The 12,989-nt window shown below is 43.6% G+C and overlaps 1 pseudogene across 1 annotated transcript; it reads right to left on the bottom strand.

Moving 5' to 3' along the window:
* Positions 1-384: 384 nt before the first annotated feature.
* On the bottom strand, positions 385-1,581 carry LOC308609029 (sharpin-like; annotated as a pseudogene). Its single transcript has one exon. The product of its transcript is annotated as a sharpin-like (transcript).
* Positions 1,582-12,989: the final 11,408 nt, after the last annotated feature.

The following is a 12,989-nucleotide window of genomic DNA, read 5'->3' as shown; positions in this document are numbered from 1 at the left end:
TCTGTCTGTCTCATTCTCTTTCCATGGCTCTATTCTCTTATTTTCTTGCCTTTGCAATTACATGTGCATTACCCAGAATACCAGCTCTGAAGGTCAGTAGATAGTACCAGGAAAAATTAAGAAAAAGAAGAGGTTTCAAATTTCAATAAGTGTTAATTTGAAAACCCACTGATGCACTTCGTATATCTGGAGGGGAGGTTCTGTGTGGTCCAGCCGAAGCAATGGCCTGTGAAATTCTTGATCCTGCAGAATGGACCAGCCCTGATGAGAATGTGAATTTGTTTGTGTCACCATTTTTTTTTTTTTTTTGGCTCAGAAGTGTATTTAATGACTCCAGCTCACAGCCCCTCCCCCTGCAACTCCGGCTTTGTCTCCCATGAGAGGTCAGCAGAGGTTCCCTGAGAGATTCAGGAGGGACTCCAGGGACCTTGGGCCTGGAAGGGAAGGGCCATCGTCTCTCCTTGTGGCCTTTGGTAGCTGCTGGGTGGAGGCTGTGGGACGGGGTTCCCAAGCCCAGGGCCTCTGGGTGCTGCACATCTCACAGCCGGGTCCGCTTTGGGGCACTGATGAAGGTGCAGGAAGGGCGGGGCCAGCCGGGCTGAAGGGCGTTGGGGAGGCTGGAGCCGGCTGGCTGAGGGGCTTGGGGCAGCCCCAGTGACTAAGGAAACGGGCGGCCTAGTTCCACATCCATCTTCGGGGGGTGCTGATTGTGTCCTGGGGCTTCTCGGGGGGGCTGAGAGTCCTGGTCCCACTGGCCCCCATAAAAAGCAAGGCTGTATCCAGGGACACACAGGCACCTCCCGATGACCCAGCGCTGCACAGCCCGTGGGAAGCCGAACTCCAAGAATATCTGCTCCTGGAGGGCCCCAATGGTGCAGTGCGGGTGGACCGGCAGCGAGACATGGGCAGAGGATGCAGCATCTTCAGCTGTGCCGTGTAGCCTGATGGGGCCGGGAAGGAAGCAGGCCTCCTGCAGCTGGATGCTGAGGGCCACATGATGCTGGGCCAGGATGGCTGCCGCTTGGGCTGCCCGCTTCTCATGTCCGCCCTCTGTGGCCCGGGTCAGGCGCCCTGCTAGTTCCTCATTCTGTCCTTCCATGGTGGCACCTCGGAGCAGGGCTGCCCACCGCTGAGCTTCCTGAGGGTTGGCGAAGTGCAGGCTGAGAGTCCCAGGCCCTCCGGGTGGAGGCTGCAGCTCATGCTGGGTGGGGCCTCGGACGGTGGAGGAGACTGATTCCCAGGGCCGCTCCAAACTGACCGCCCCGGGCCCCGCGCCAAGCAGCTCCAGCCGGAAGCGTCCTGGTTGCTCGGCGTCCGCGCTCAGCTGCAGCCTCTGCAGCTGCGTCTCGGCGTCCGACCCCGCGCCCAATGGCCTCACCGCAGCGAGCACGGGCCTGGAGCACCGCGGCCCAGCCGGGGTCCGAGGCCGCAGCTGCGCCGCCCGCCGGCGGCGCCATCTCCGGTCCGGCCGTGGCCTGGCCCCAGGAGCCCGCTTCCGTGCCCTCTGGCCGCTCTGTGTCACCATTTTGGCGTGTGAATAGTGCTGCTTTTTTCTTTATTTGGGCTTTTAGATTCAAGGGGACTTTTCTGGATGTGGAGATGTAGTGTTAGAGGGCTGTTAAAAGAGTCGTGACCGAAAGACCAAAAATCTCTACGTATGTACTGACAAATAAAGCAAACCGAGCTGGACAGGCTTTGTCGTACGGTCCCGCTGATGATCCAGGTGCCTGGTATCTAGTTTCCCATCAAAGTTTGCCTTCTGAATGAGCACTCTGGCCCTTACAGCATCTTTGCAAGCTTCTTTAAGTGGATCCTGTTGACTGTCCTTACCCTGCTTGCCAACCTCACTTTTGTTTCCTGGATCACAAATGGAATTTGTCACCTTCTCGTGGATAATACACCTAAGTAACAACACCTTTGTTCCTCTGTGCATAACATGCTTTCTTTCTCTTTCATTTTTAAAGATGCAACAGTTTTGAGCAAAGGCAAAGGCTTGTGGAAAGGAGCCATTAGAACAGAGAGGTCAAATAGAAGTATGGGAGTTAATAGGGCACAGGTCCTTAAGAAGGTGAGCAGAAACATGGCCCGATTTCAATACTTTAGATGCGATGTGTGACAAGTGCAAAGAAGAGCAGAAATGTCACCGTCACATTTTCTTCTTGTCAGAACCATTTGGGATTATGGGGATTACAGTCAGAATTGCAGTTTTGAGAACCCTGCAATGTTTTTGATTCATCTTTCCTTTTTGAATCTCATACTATGGAATCATGTCAGTCTTCTACTCAAATCTTATTAGGGTCAATAAATTCAAACCAGTGGTTATTTATTTAGCACATACTTCATGTTCAGTGTGTAGTAGGTGGTGTGAGGGTTGCCACACAAGACATGATTCTGCTCTTGAGGGATTTATAATCAAGTTGAGAAAGCTGAAAATAGCTAAGTAAATCAAAGAAAATATATAAATATGTTAAAGTGCTGAAGACAGGTCGCCAGTTTCTTATCCAAAACATTTAGAGCCAGGACTTCAGGATTCATACATTTTCCCTCATTCTAGAAAGGTAGTATAGTTTGTAGCCTATATAATACATAACAACTCTAGTGGGGTAGGGCCAACAGCACCCAATAACCAAACTATACATATAATAAAGAGATATAAAGTAAAAACAATAAATAATAAATGAAGACTGTTAATAGACCAGGTTTGTTGCCAAACGAATTTAAACCAAACTTAAAAGAAAAAGTTCTGTTTTCTGAAATGTTTGGGTTTCAGAACTGTGGAAAGGGACACTGAACCTGTATCATGGGTATTGACTAATATAGGGAAAGGAAATGAATATTTATGGTGTAGGTAGAAACTTTCCAATTTTTTTTCAGCCGCAGCATCTGAGATTCAAACCAAGGAGTAATTTGTTCACATGTGTACAACTCAGCATCATCTGGAAACTCTTAAGACGTACAGATTTCACACCCCATCCCACACATACTGAATCAAAACCTTTGGGCTGGGCCGCAAGTAATCTGTGTTTTAACAAGCCTTCCAGGTGATTTTGATGCACGTTAAAATTTTGAGAACTGCTGACGTAACAAGTACCTGACAGAGAACCCGGATTCAAACTCAGGTGTTTCTGATTTAAAACGCCATCTTTTTTTTGATGCTGTTTTCCTCACTCTCAAAGTAGAAAAAAGCAAGAGACTGATGTGAGCTCAGATGGAAGAGCGACTTCACAGAAGGTACGCTGAAACATGCTTCGCTTTAATCTAATAGATAAGAGCAAAATAATTTTGTAATGTACGTCCCTAGAATATTAGTCCGTTCCTTAATTATATCAGGAAGAAAAATAAGCATTGATAATTCCCTGTTTTATTTTCTCCACGTTAATATCTCAAAGATGGTATAATATATTTTGTAATTTCTTTAAGATCAAGGTAGTAACTTAGCTTAATTGTGAAAATTAAGACTTAGGAACTTTGTAAGGAAAAGAGGTTCTCAAATAGTCCTAAGATGGTTATTGACCTATTATCTGGTATCTTTGATATAAGCATGTTTTACTGGTAAGATGATGTGTCTTGCTTTTCTACTTTCAACATAATTCTTAGTGTGAAGTTGACAAACTTAAGAAAAAATCCAATTGGAGACCATTAAAACATACCTTTGCAGGTAAATGATGGTTATTTGTGTGGTCCCAGCTCTACTTAGAAGGCAAGAGATTTGAACTTAAAGGGCGAGTTTCGGGCACAGAGGAAAGGGAGAAATTGAGGACACTGATCACTTTGCTCCTTATTAACTGACAAAGGGGATGACTTATTTCTGAAAGTGTATAGGTAGACGTTAATATGGATGTGCTTAGAATGAGACCTAGCAAAACACAAGTCTAACACACCCTTAGGCTGTGTCTTAACTTAATGTCATATTGATCTCTTTCGGAAAGGGATACCGTATTGGAAAAGAAATCACTGCAAAAACAAAATGGCAAAAAATGCTACCAAAATCACACCAGTTATGAGTTCTCTTTTTACCGTCGTGAGTAAAGCTTTCTTTTAAGGGGTAAAATGGATGTAAAACCCAGTATCTTCCAATAGCAATTAATCATATCAATTTAGGGCAGCTGTTCCAGATTTCTTTTGCTGCATAACATCACCCCAAGCCTTAGTAGCTTAATACAGTAACAACAATAACAACAATAATTATGCTCACAAATCTGCAGTTTGGGCAGGGCTCAGTGGGGACAGCATTTCTCTGTTCCACTCAGTGACTGATGGGACAGCTTCAAGGCGTTGGGCTAGAATAATCTGAAGGCATTCTCACAGGTCTGGCTGTTGGCTTAGCTGTTAGCTGGGGCTTTCAGCTGAAACGTATACTTGTGACTTCTTCATGTGGCCTCGGCTTCCTCAGCAAATGGTGGCTGGGTTCCAAGGGTGAGTATCTAGAGAGAGAGCCACGTAGAATCTGCAACACCTTTTATGACCTAGATTCAGAAGTCATACAGTGTCTCTTCTATTTATTGTAGTTGTAATAAAGTCCTGCCCAGGACTTTAAAGTCCCCAGTTGAAGGGGAGGGTAAATAGAATGCACCTCTTGATCAGGGAGTGTCAAGGTTCTGGAAGAGCGAGTGGGGCCATTGTTGGAAAAGACAGTCACAGGAGCTTAAGAATTACACCTCTGATTTTCTTATTGTTGCTTTTTAACTTTTTTTATTTTGAAATAATTTCAGGCTTACAGACAAGTTGCAAAAATAGCACAGAGTTCCCATATACCCTTCACCCAATTTCCCCTCATATTACATCTTATCAAACTATAGAGCAACTATGAAAACTGAGAAATGAAACCTGTTACAGTGCTATTAGCTAAACTAAAGAATTTATTTGGATTTCACCATTTTTTTCCCCCTAACATCCTTTTGCTGTTCTGGAATATGACACACGGTTCCATATTGCATTTAGTTGTGTGTCCTTGGTCTCCTTCAATCTGACATTTCCACAGTGTTTTCTTGTCTTTTATGACTTGACACTTTTGAAGAGTACTGGTGAGTCATTTTATAGGAGGTCCCTCAATTTGTGTTTGTTTGATGTTTTCTCGTGATTAGATTGAAGCTATGCGTTCTCAGGAAGGAGGACACAGAGGTGATGTGCCCTTTTCAGTACAGCATGTCACAGGGTACATGATGCTCACATGTATTACTGGTGATGTTAATCTTGATCACTTGGCTAATCTGTCAGGTGGCATCTACCAGTATTCTTGACTATAAACTTACTATTTTTCTCTTTGTAATTATTAAATATTTTGGGGAGATACTTTCTTTTAAATAAATTTTTTTATATTTTATTTTTGGCTGTGTTGGGTCTTCGTGGCTGTGTGTGGGCTTTCTCTAATTGTGTCAAGCGGGGCTACTCTTCATTGTGGTGTGCAGGCTTCTCATTGTGGTGGCTTCTCTTGTTGTGGAGCACGGGCCCTAGGCGCGTGGGCTTCAGTAGTTGTGTCACGCAGGCTCAGTAGTTGTGGCTCGCGGGCTCTAGAATGTAGGCTCAGTAGTCGTGGCATACGGGCTTAGTTGCTCCGCGGCATGTGGGATCTCCCCAGACCAGGGCTCAAACCCGTGTCCCCTGCATTGGCAGGCGGATTCTTAACCACTGCGCCACCAGGGAAGTCCTTGGAGGGATACTTTGAGACTAAACAAATACCTTGTTTCTACTTAAAACTTTTGGAAACGTATTTTAGCATCCATTGGTGGATCTTGCCTGCAGCAATTACTAATGTGGTGTTGTAATGTTTATTTTTTATTTTCTTCGTTCCTTCTGTATTATTTAATTAGAGTTCTTCTCTATGAGAGAGCTGTCCCTTCTCCCCTGTTTAGTTTTTTATTCAGTTGTTTCGATCAGCATGGACACATGAATATTTATTTATTCTTAGGATTATATTCCAATACTATGTTTATTTTCTTGTTCAAGTTGTTCCAGCTTTGGCCATTGGGAGCTCTTTCAGGTTGGCTCCTATGCCGTTTCAACATGACTTCATCCTTTTTTTTTTTCTAATTTTTTGGAGCACTTCTTTACTTTCTGGTACAAAAACATGCTCTAGGTTCATCTTGTATTTTCCTTGTCAAAGCCCTGGAATCAAGTTCTTCAAAGAGCCCTAGTTCCTTTTATTGGAGAATGGTATTTAAAAACCAAGATTTGGGTGTTTAGATGTAAACATTGCGACTGGGGTGTCATACATATACACGTTCCTTTTAATTATTGGGTGATATTCCATTGTATGAACGTACCACAGTTTGATTTTCCATTCAGCAGTTGAAGGACATCTGGCTTTTCAAGTTTTGGTGATTATTCATAAAGCTGCTATAAACGTTCATGTATAGGTTTTTGTGTGAACATAAATTTTCATTTCTTTCAGGTAGATATGTAGGACTGTGATTGCAGGTGCATAGGGTTGGTATATGTTTAACTTTGTCAGAAACTGTCAGACTATCTTCCAAACTGGCTCTACAGTTTTGCATTCCCACTGGCAACGTATGAGAGTTCTGGTTGCTCTGCATCCTTGCCACTGCCATTTGGTTGTTCTGTGACTTCAGCTGTCTGATAGGTTTGGAAAACGTCATAAAATTGAAGTTATTTTGGTTATTTTTTCATTATCAGCATAAGAGCAATACTCCTTTTCACTCCCTACATCACAAGTGGGAGTCAGAAGTAGAAGAGCTTTGATTTGAAAGTTTAAAGAGGTGACATAAGTTTAACTGGGACATTAAGGGCAAAACATTGTACTTCTATTATTTTGGAATAAATAGAGCTTCACTGAATAGAAACATTATGTACTGGGAGGTAATGGGGATAAACACATTATTTTCTTCGAGTGGTCTCCTTCAAATTTTTCATGCCAAGCGACTGGCTCCCCTTCTGGGTGTTCCCAGAGACCTCTTTGCCCTTCCATCTTCTCTGCTGGTATCACACTACTTTGCCATTATTAATTAATCGCAGGTTGTATATCTGAATGCTTATGGGGTCAGAGAGATTACATAAATAGGCTAATCTTACTGGATATGATATAGTAGAAAGGGTAGGTCAGGGGCTAAACTATAGAGTGCATACCCTGCCTTAAGGTAATTCAAGTGAAAATTCATATATGCCTCTGTGTGTATCTATCTCCTAACAAATAAAACTGCTCAGGGCACCAGCTTATGGTCCCTGATTCATTCTGTGTGGTTTGGCTGTCGATTCTGCAAGGAGCAGTTGGCATGGTGCCAGCAGCACTACCTAGTAAGTGTTCAACAGATACTGAATGAATGACTAATCATCACAAAATGTGGCAGGAAATCCAAAGCGTTATTTATTTATTTATTTATTTATTTTGCAGTACGCGGGCCTCTCACTGTTGTGGCCTCTCCCGTTGCGGAGCACAGGCTCCGGATGAGCAGGCTCAGCGGCCATGGCTCACGGGCCCAGCCGCTCCGCGGCATGTGGGATCTTCCCGGACCAGGGCACGAACCCGTGTCCCCTGCATCAGCAGGCGGATGCTCAACCACTGTGCCACCAGGGAAGCCCCAAAGCGTTATTGATTACATTGAAGTAGATATTTTTTTCCATGTACTTTGAGAATGCCAGTGGTTTTTATAGATCTTATAGAACTTCTTGCCCCATCACAAGTTTTGTCAAGATCTCTATGTCTGCATGTCATAAGGAACTAAAAATAATGAAAGGACTAGGCTCAGTTTTCTGTAACAACACATGGGATATTTTTACACGAGTTACTGAATTAAATGATGACATAGGAGGATTGATTTATTGATTTTTTGCCACGTAAAATAGCTACTTTGGGCAGCAAGAAATTTCTTTAAGATTAAAAATTCCTGGGCCTCGGTTTGATCCCTGGTCAGGGAAGTAGATTCTGCATGCATGCCGCAACTAAGAAGCCCGCGGTCGCAACTAAGACCCGGTGCAACCAAATAGGTAAGATTAAAAATTCCTGGGACTTCTTGGTGGCACAGTGGATAAGACTCCATGCTCCCAATGCAGGGGGCCCAGGTTCTATCCCTGGTCAGGGAACTAGATCCCACATGCATGTGGCAATTAAGAGTTCACATGCCACAACTATGGAGCCCACTTGCAACTAAGACACGGTGCAACCAAATAAATAAATATTTTAAAAAATGAGAAATCTTTATAAAAAGATTTAAAATTCCCTAAGCACCACTCATCTCCACTTGTATCATCTGACAACTCTTTCAGGCTGTGCAAATGTTTAATGAGGATATTTCAGAGAATTGAAAGCAATAGAATGAATGTTTTAAGCTGATGTTCATTCTAGAGGGGCATTCTGGGATTTTAGATTAAGATCAATACTGTGAGGTACTGTGTGGAAGTGACAAGGCAGAGTCCAAGAACTGCCCTGGAGTCTAAACTGAGTGAGTGTTTTTAAGAAAAACTGAAGGGACAGTGAGAGGTTTTTTTGTTTTTTGTTTTACTTCTCAGTTGTCATTTAGTCTCCAAAGGATTGAGGAACTTTTCTTGAGGTAGAGTGCGGGCAAAAGGAAAATTATAGGTTAGGAGATCAAATGCCTTTTGGGCACAGGAAAGATTGTGGTAATGGAGATGGCAGATCTCAAGGTGGGAAGGATACATTTATGCAGAAGAAAGAACTCAACTCTAACAAAGGATTCCCTGGGGCAGGTAAGACACAAGAATAAATCAGGTACAAAGCACAAGAATCCCTGAAAGATTATAATATGAATGTAACCAGCCGTTTTCTCTGAGTCAGGCATTCCATATCCACTTAGCTCATGGTCACCTACAACCAACACGACATTGGCCAAGTTTACATTAGTCAAGTTTACATTCGTCAATCAACATCATGTGTTTTCCACCTCTGTTGCTGTTACTTAAAAAAAAAAAAAAAAAGACATCTGTTCATGCTTATGATTACCCTACTCTCTGTACTTCTTTTGTCTGGCTCACTTTTTAACATACAAAAAAACTGGTCTGCAGTAAAAATGATCTGAGCCAGTTTGAACCAGTGTTTCAAATACCACACATCCACACCACCAAAGCATTCTCTGTTCATTGATGTAATTAATAATTTTTTATGCCAAGTTAATTTGAAATCTTGCTTCAATTTTCCCTTCATGTGATTAAATACTTAAGCATTAGGTCTCAAAGGCCAATTTACATAAATAATGAAGGACCTAATTCACCCTATCTATGTTGGCCCCTCCTTCTATTGTGGAAGTAAATGTTGTAATATATATGCATCCCACATTGCAAGTCCTTTACCTTTTCTATCCCTTAGAAATAGTAATACTGAAATATTGGGTTGGCCAAAAAGTTCGTTCAGGTTTTTCCATAAGATGTTACAGAAAAACCTGAAGGAACTTTTTGGCCAACCCAATATTAAAGAGTCTTGGCTTTCATGGGTACATTGCTGCCACATTTCATCAGTTCACAGAGGAAGAAATATGGATGTCATGTGAAAAGGCAGTATTTGGGAGGATGGTATTTATAAATGACAATGGCTGAAAGGCTAATGTGTTGATCAGACTTCTGTGGCTTTGAAAATAATGGAGTGCTCCCTGTGCATGGCTGTCACTGTGTAGTCCCAGGGCATAAATCCATAGCATTTAAGATGACAAGACCTTGTATTTACATAGAGACTTTCTCCAAGGAATTCACATCACTCCTTAGGAATGGCTCCATTAATTCTTATAGCTTTGGGAACTAGAGTGGGAAGATACATCTTTATGGCCAGCTGTCATAAATGAAGGAATCATGCCTGAGATAGGTTTGTAACTTTCTCAAGGTCACTCTAGCCAAACTGAATTGCTAGAAGTGTGGAAACGCAGAGTAATATCAATTTCCCATGGTGGGGAAGGACCGTATGGGTCGCTTGGGGTAGGGAAGGAACGTGGCCTTTCAGCAACTGTCTTTCATCATTTTTACCCCCCTATGTAATCTGTGACTGAAGGATATTATCTTTATAATGGTTAGTGTTTCCCAAACCATGATCTTCTGAACACTAGGCTATGCAAGACATCAATAGGTCTTCATTGAAAAAACAAAACATGGCTTCCATAGCCAAATATGTTTGAGAACGGCTTCATCTTATATTTCCTTTTTGCTGATTCATAATTCCTATTAGTGCAGTAAGAGCTCCGAGAAGTCCCGTAGTGAAGAAAATTACAAACTTTGTTTAAACCACAGTTTTCCAGACTTATTTGACCATGGAAGTAAAGTTTCTTTTATAATAGTACCTCTTAAAGACTTATGGAACTGTCTTTCAGTGGATTGCATTTTGAGGAAATAGGTTTCTCAGATAAAGGCTCTGGTGAAGAAATACTTCTCTAAATTTTTTTTTTTTTTTTTTTTTTGTGGTACGCGGGCCTCTCATTGTTGTGGCCTCTCCTGCTGCGGAGCACAGGCTCCGGACACGCAGGCCCAGCGGCCATGGCTCACGGGCCCAGCCGCTCCGCGGCATGTGGGATCTTCCCAGACCGGGGCACGAACCCGCGTCCCCTGCATCGGCAGGTGGACTCTCAACCACTGTTCCACTAGGGAAACCCCTCTAAAATGTTTTTATTCTTTTATCTTTCCAGGCCCACAGCCTATGTGGAGGCCTCATTCACAGATGACCTGGGTGATGTTTGAGCCTTAGAGATGCAGGAGATATTCTCAGTGTTGCTAGATAAGCCTCCATGGAAGGAATGGGATGGTGCTGAAAAATGATCTGGGAACAATAACATAGCCTTTGCTCCAATCTCCTTCCATTTCCTGCCTGGTTCTACTTATTCCACACACTGATCTGGGGCCATTTGCCTGGAATGGTGTCACAGTGCCCTGTGTGCTGGGCACTGAGGGGATGAACAGTCACCAAGACCCAAGGAGAAATCAAGAACCAATTGGACAAGAAGTAGGAGTACTCTATCACTGAGGTACAGAGTAGGACATGGCTTCTCAGGGTAGAGATAGTAGAGGCAGTGGTGACATCAGGAAGCGGGGAAACATGGAACATGACATTCTAACAGAACAGGAAGAGTCTTATGTAGACCGAATCTTGATAAGTAGGCATGTGGCATCCCAGAACAGGTTTCAGGGCTAGGGCAGGGTCCAAGATGAGGTCCCACCAAGAGTTTTTGTTCAGGTAGCTCTTGCACATTGGTTAGGGAAATCACTATTAGAATATTTTAGTTACTGTCCTACGGGATGTGTAAAAATGCTGCCCTGTGAGTTGCTCACTAAAAACCATTTGGAAAACGGGTCTTTGTCAATATGAAGACTGATAGCCAGGGGAAACTGTTACTTTTGTAAGGAAAAAAAAAACTGTGCCAAGATGATCAGCTGCCTTAAAAAAAAGACAGGGTGAGAATGCATAGCTATTGGGCCACGTTCAGAACCTAATTCTCCTTCCCTTATTCTGCCTAGCCAACCAATGCTGTCCTCCCAGCTTCCACAGTCATCTTGTCACTATTGTGATCAAGCAGGGCAGGAACTCTTATTTCTCAAATGTCATTTGAATTAGTAAGAGTGAGGTGCCTGGAAGGTAGCATTGAAAAGTGGCAGGAGGTTGGGGGACAAGGAAGGTAAGTGGGACCAGTTACAAAGGACTTTGGTTGTTAGAAAGGGGTTATATATCATGTCAAGGAGTTCGGACCGTGTTGTCTGGAAGTGAGGAGAATGCAGAGTTTTGAAGTTGCGTTGTGCCATGATTGAATGTTACCAACCTACTCAGGTATTTACCAGCCCTTGTATTGCTCCCACCCTCTTATTGCTGCCGACTGAAGGCCCCTCCCCTCTGGGAAACCGTCTACACCATAGAGACACTGAAGTAAAGGAGGTGTGTAATCCTATTTAGTGTGTGTTAGGTCATGTTTAAACATGGTAAGTAAATGGGATGACTGTATGTATTTTCTCTGATTATTACAAAAATAGCAACCAAGAGATAGGTTTTTATTGTTGTAATCAATTTTAAAGAACAATTATAATAAGCAAAAGCAGAGAATTTAATAGTAGGCTATCCAGAAAGTTCATCGGGTCTACGTGAGAGTAGGTTTTCTTAAGAGGGGAGAGACCATTCTCCTCTGAGCATCTGGTTGGGACTTCCCTGGTGGCCAGTGGTTAGGATTTGGCGCTTTCACTGTTAAGGGCACGGGTTCAATCCCTGTGCAAGCCGCCTGGCGCGGCCAAAAAAAACCGCAAAACAACAAAACGTGCAAGGCTCTTATTAAGAGAAATACCCATGAAAGAAAATGGAGAGGGAGCTGGGCAAGGCTCAGCGAGCTGTCAGACCACAGCGCAAGGTTGACCAGGACGGAAGGGGGTGGGGTGAGAGGGTGGGTGGAAGCATCGTAGGCTGTGGTGCAGTCACAGACAGGCTTGGCAAGGTTGCCAGGGTGTCCTCCAGCCAGCACTGGCCATCAGAGGTATTCCCTGTCTCCTAGCAGTGGGCTGCCCTTACTTAGTGCCCTTGCGGAGCTCAGTCATTGGCTTGGAGCAGCCTGTGGGAGACGTAGCCCCACACAAATGCACCAGTGGCTTTCAGAGCACAGCAGCGGCTTCCAGGCCCCCAGTAAGTCTGGGGAGTGCTTTCTGTTGGCTGCAATAATGTACAGATTCAAACCTCTGTTTGCTTACAGCGTTCCATGCTGCAGAGGGAGGGCTTCACAGAGTGAAAGCGGTTTCACAAAAAGGGAGGGCGGGCCTTTTGTTGGTAGAAACGGGAGGGTGAGGGCAGGTCAGAGATGGTCCCATTGGGTACATCTGAACATGCCACCTGCCTGCTGAAAAAGATGAGGCAGATTTGCAGCTGGTTTTATTATATATTCTTCTGTGAATTCCATGGCATCTAATGCCTTCCTGCTTAAGAAGAAAAATGATATTACAGAGTGGGGGAGAGGTAAAATGTTATTTTCAATTTCTAGGTAAAGCTGTCAGACTCAGGAAGTTTCTGACACTTGATTATAGGTAGAAGCACTTTGTTTGGTCTCTTTACATTTTATACTCAAGATAAC

Source organism: Mesoplodon bidens (assembly GCF_964165515.1).
Source record: "Mesoplodon bidens genome assembly, chromosome: X".
In the NCBI taxonomy this organism is placed as follows: Eukaryota; Metazoa; Chordata; class Mammalia; order Artiodactyla; family Ziphiidae; genus Mesoplodon; species Mesoplodon bidens.
The sequence above is the reverse complement of the archived record's forward strand: the minus strand, read 5'-3'. Positions and strand labels throughout refer to the sequence as shown.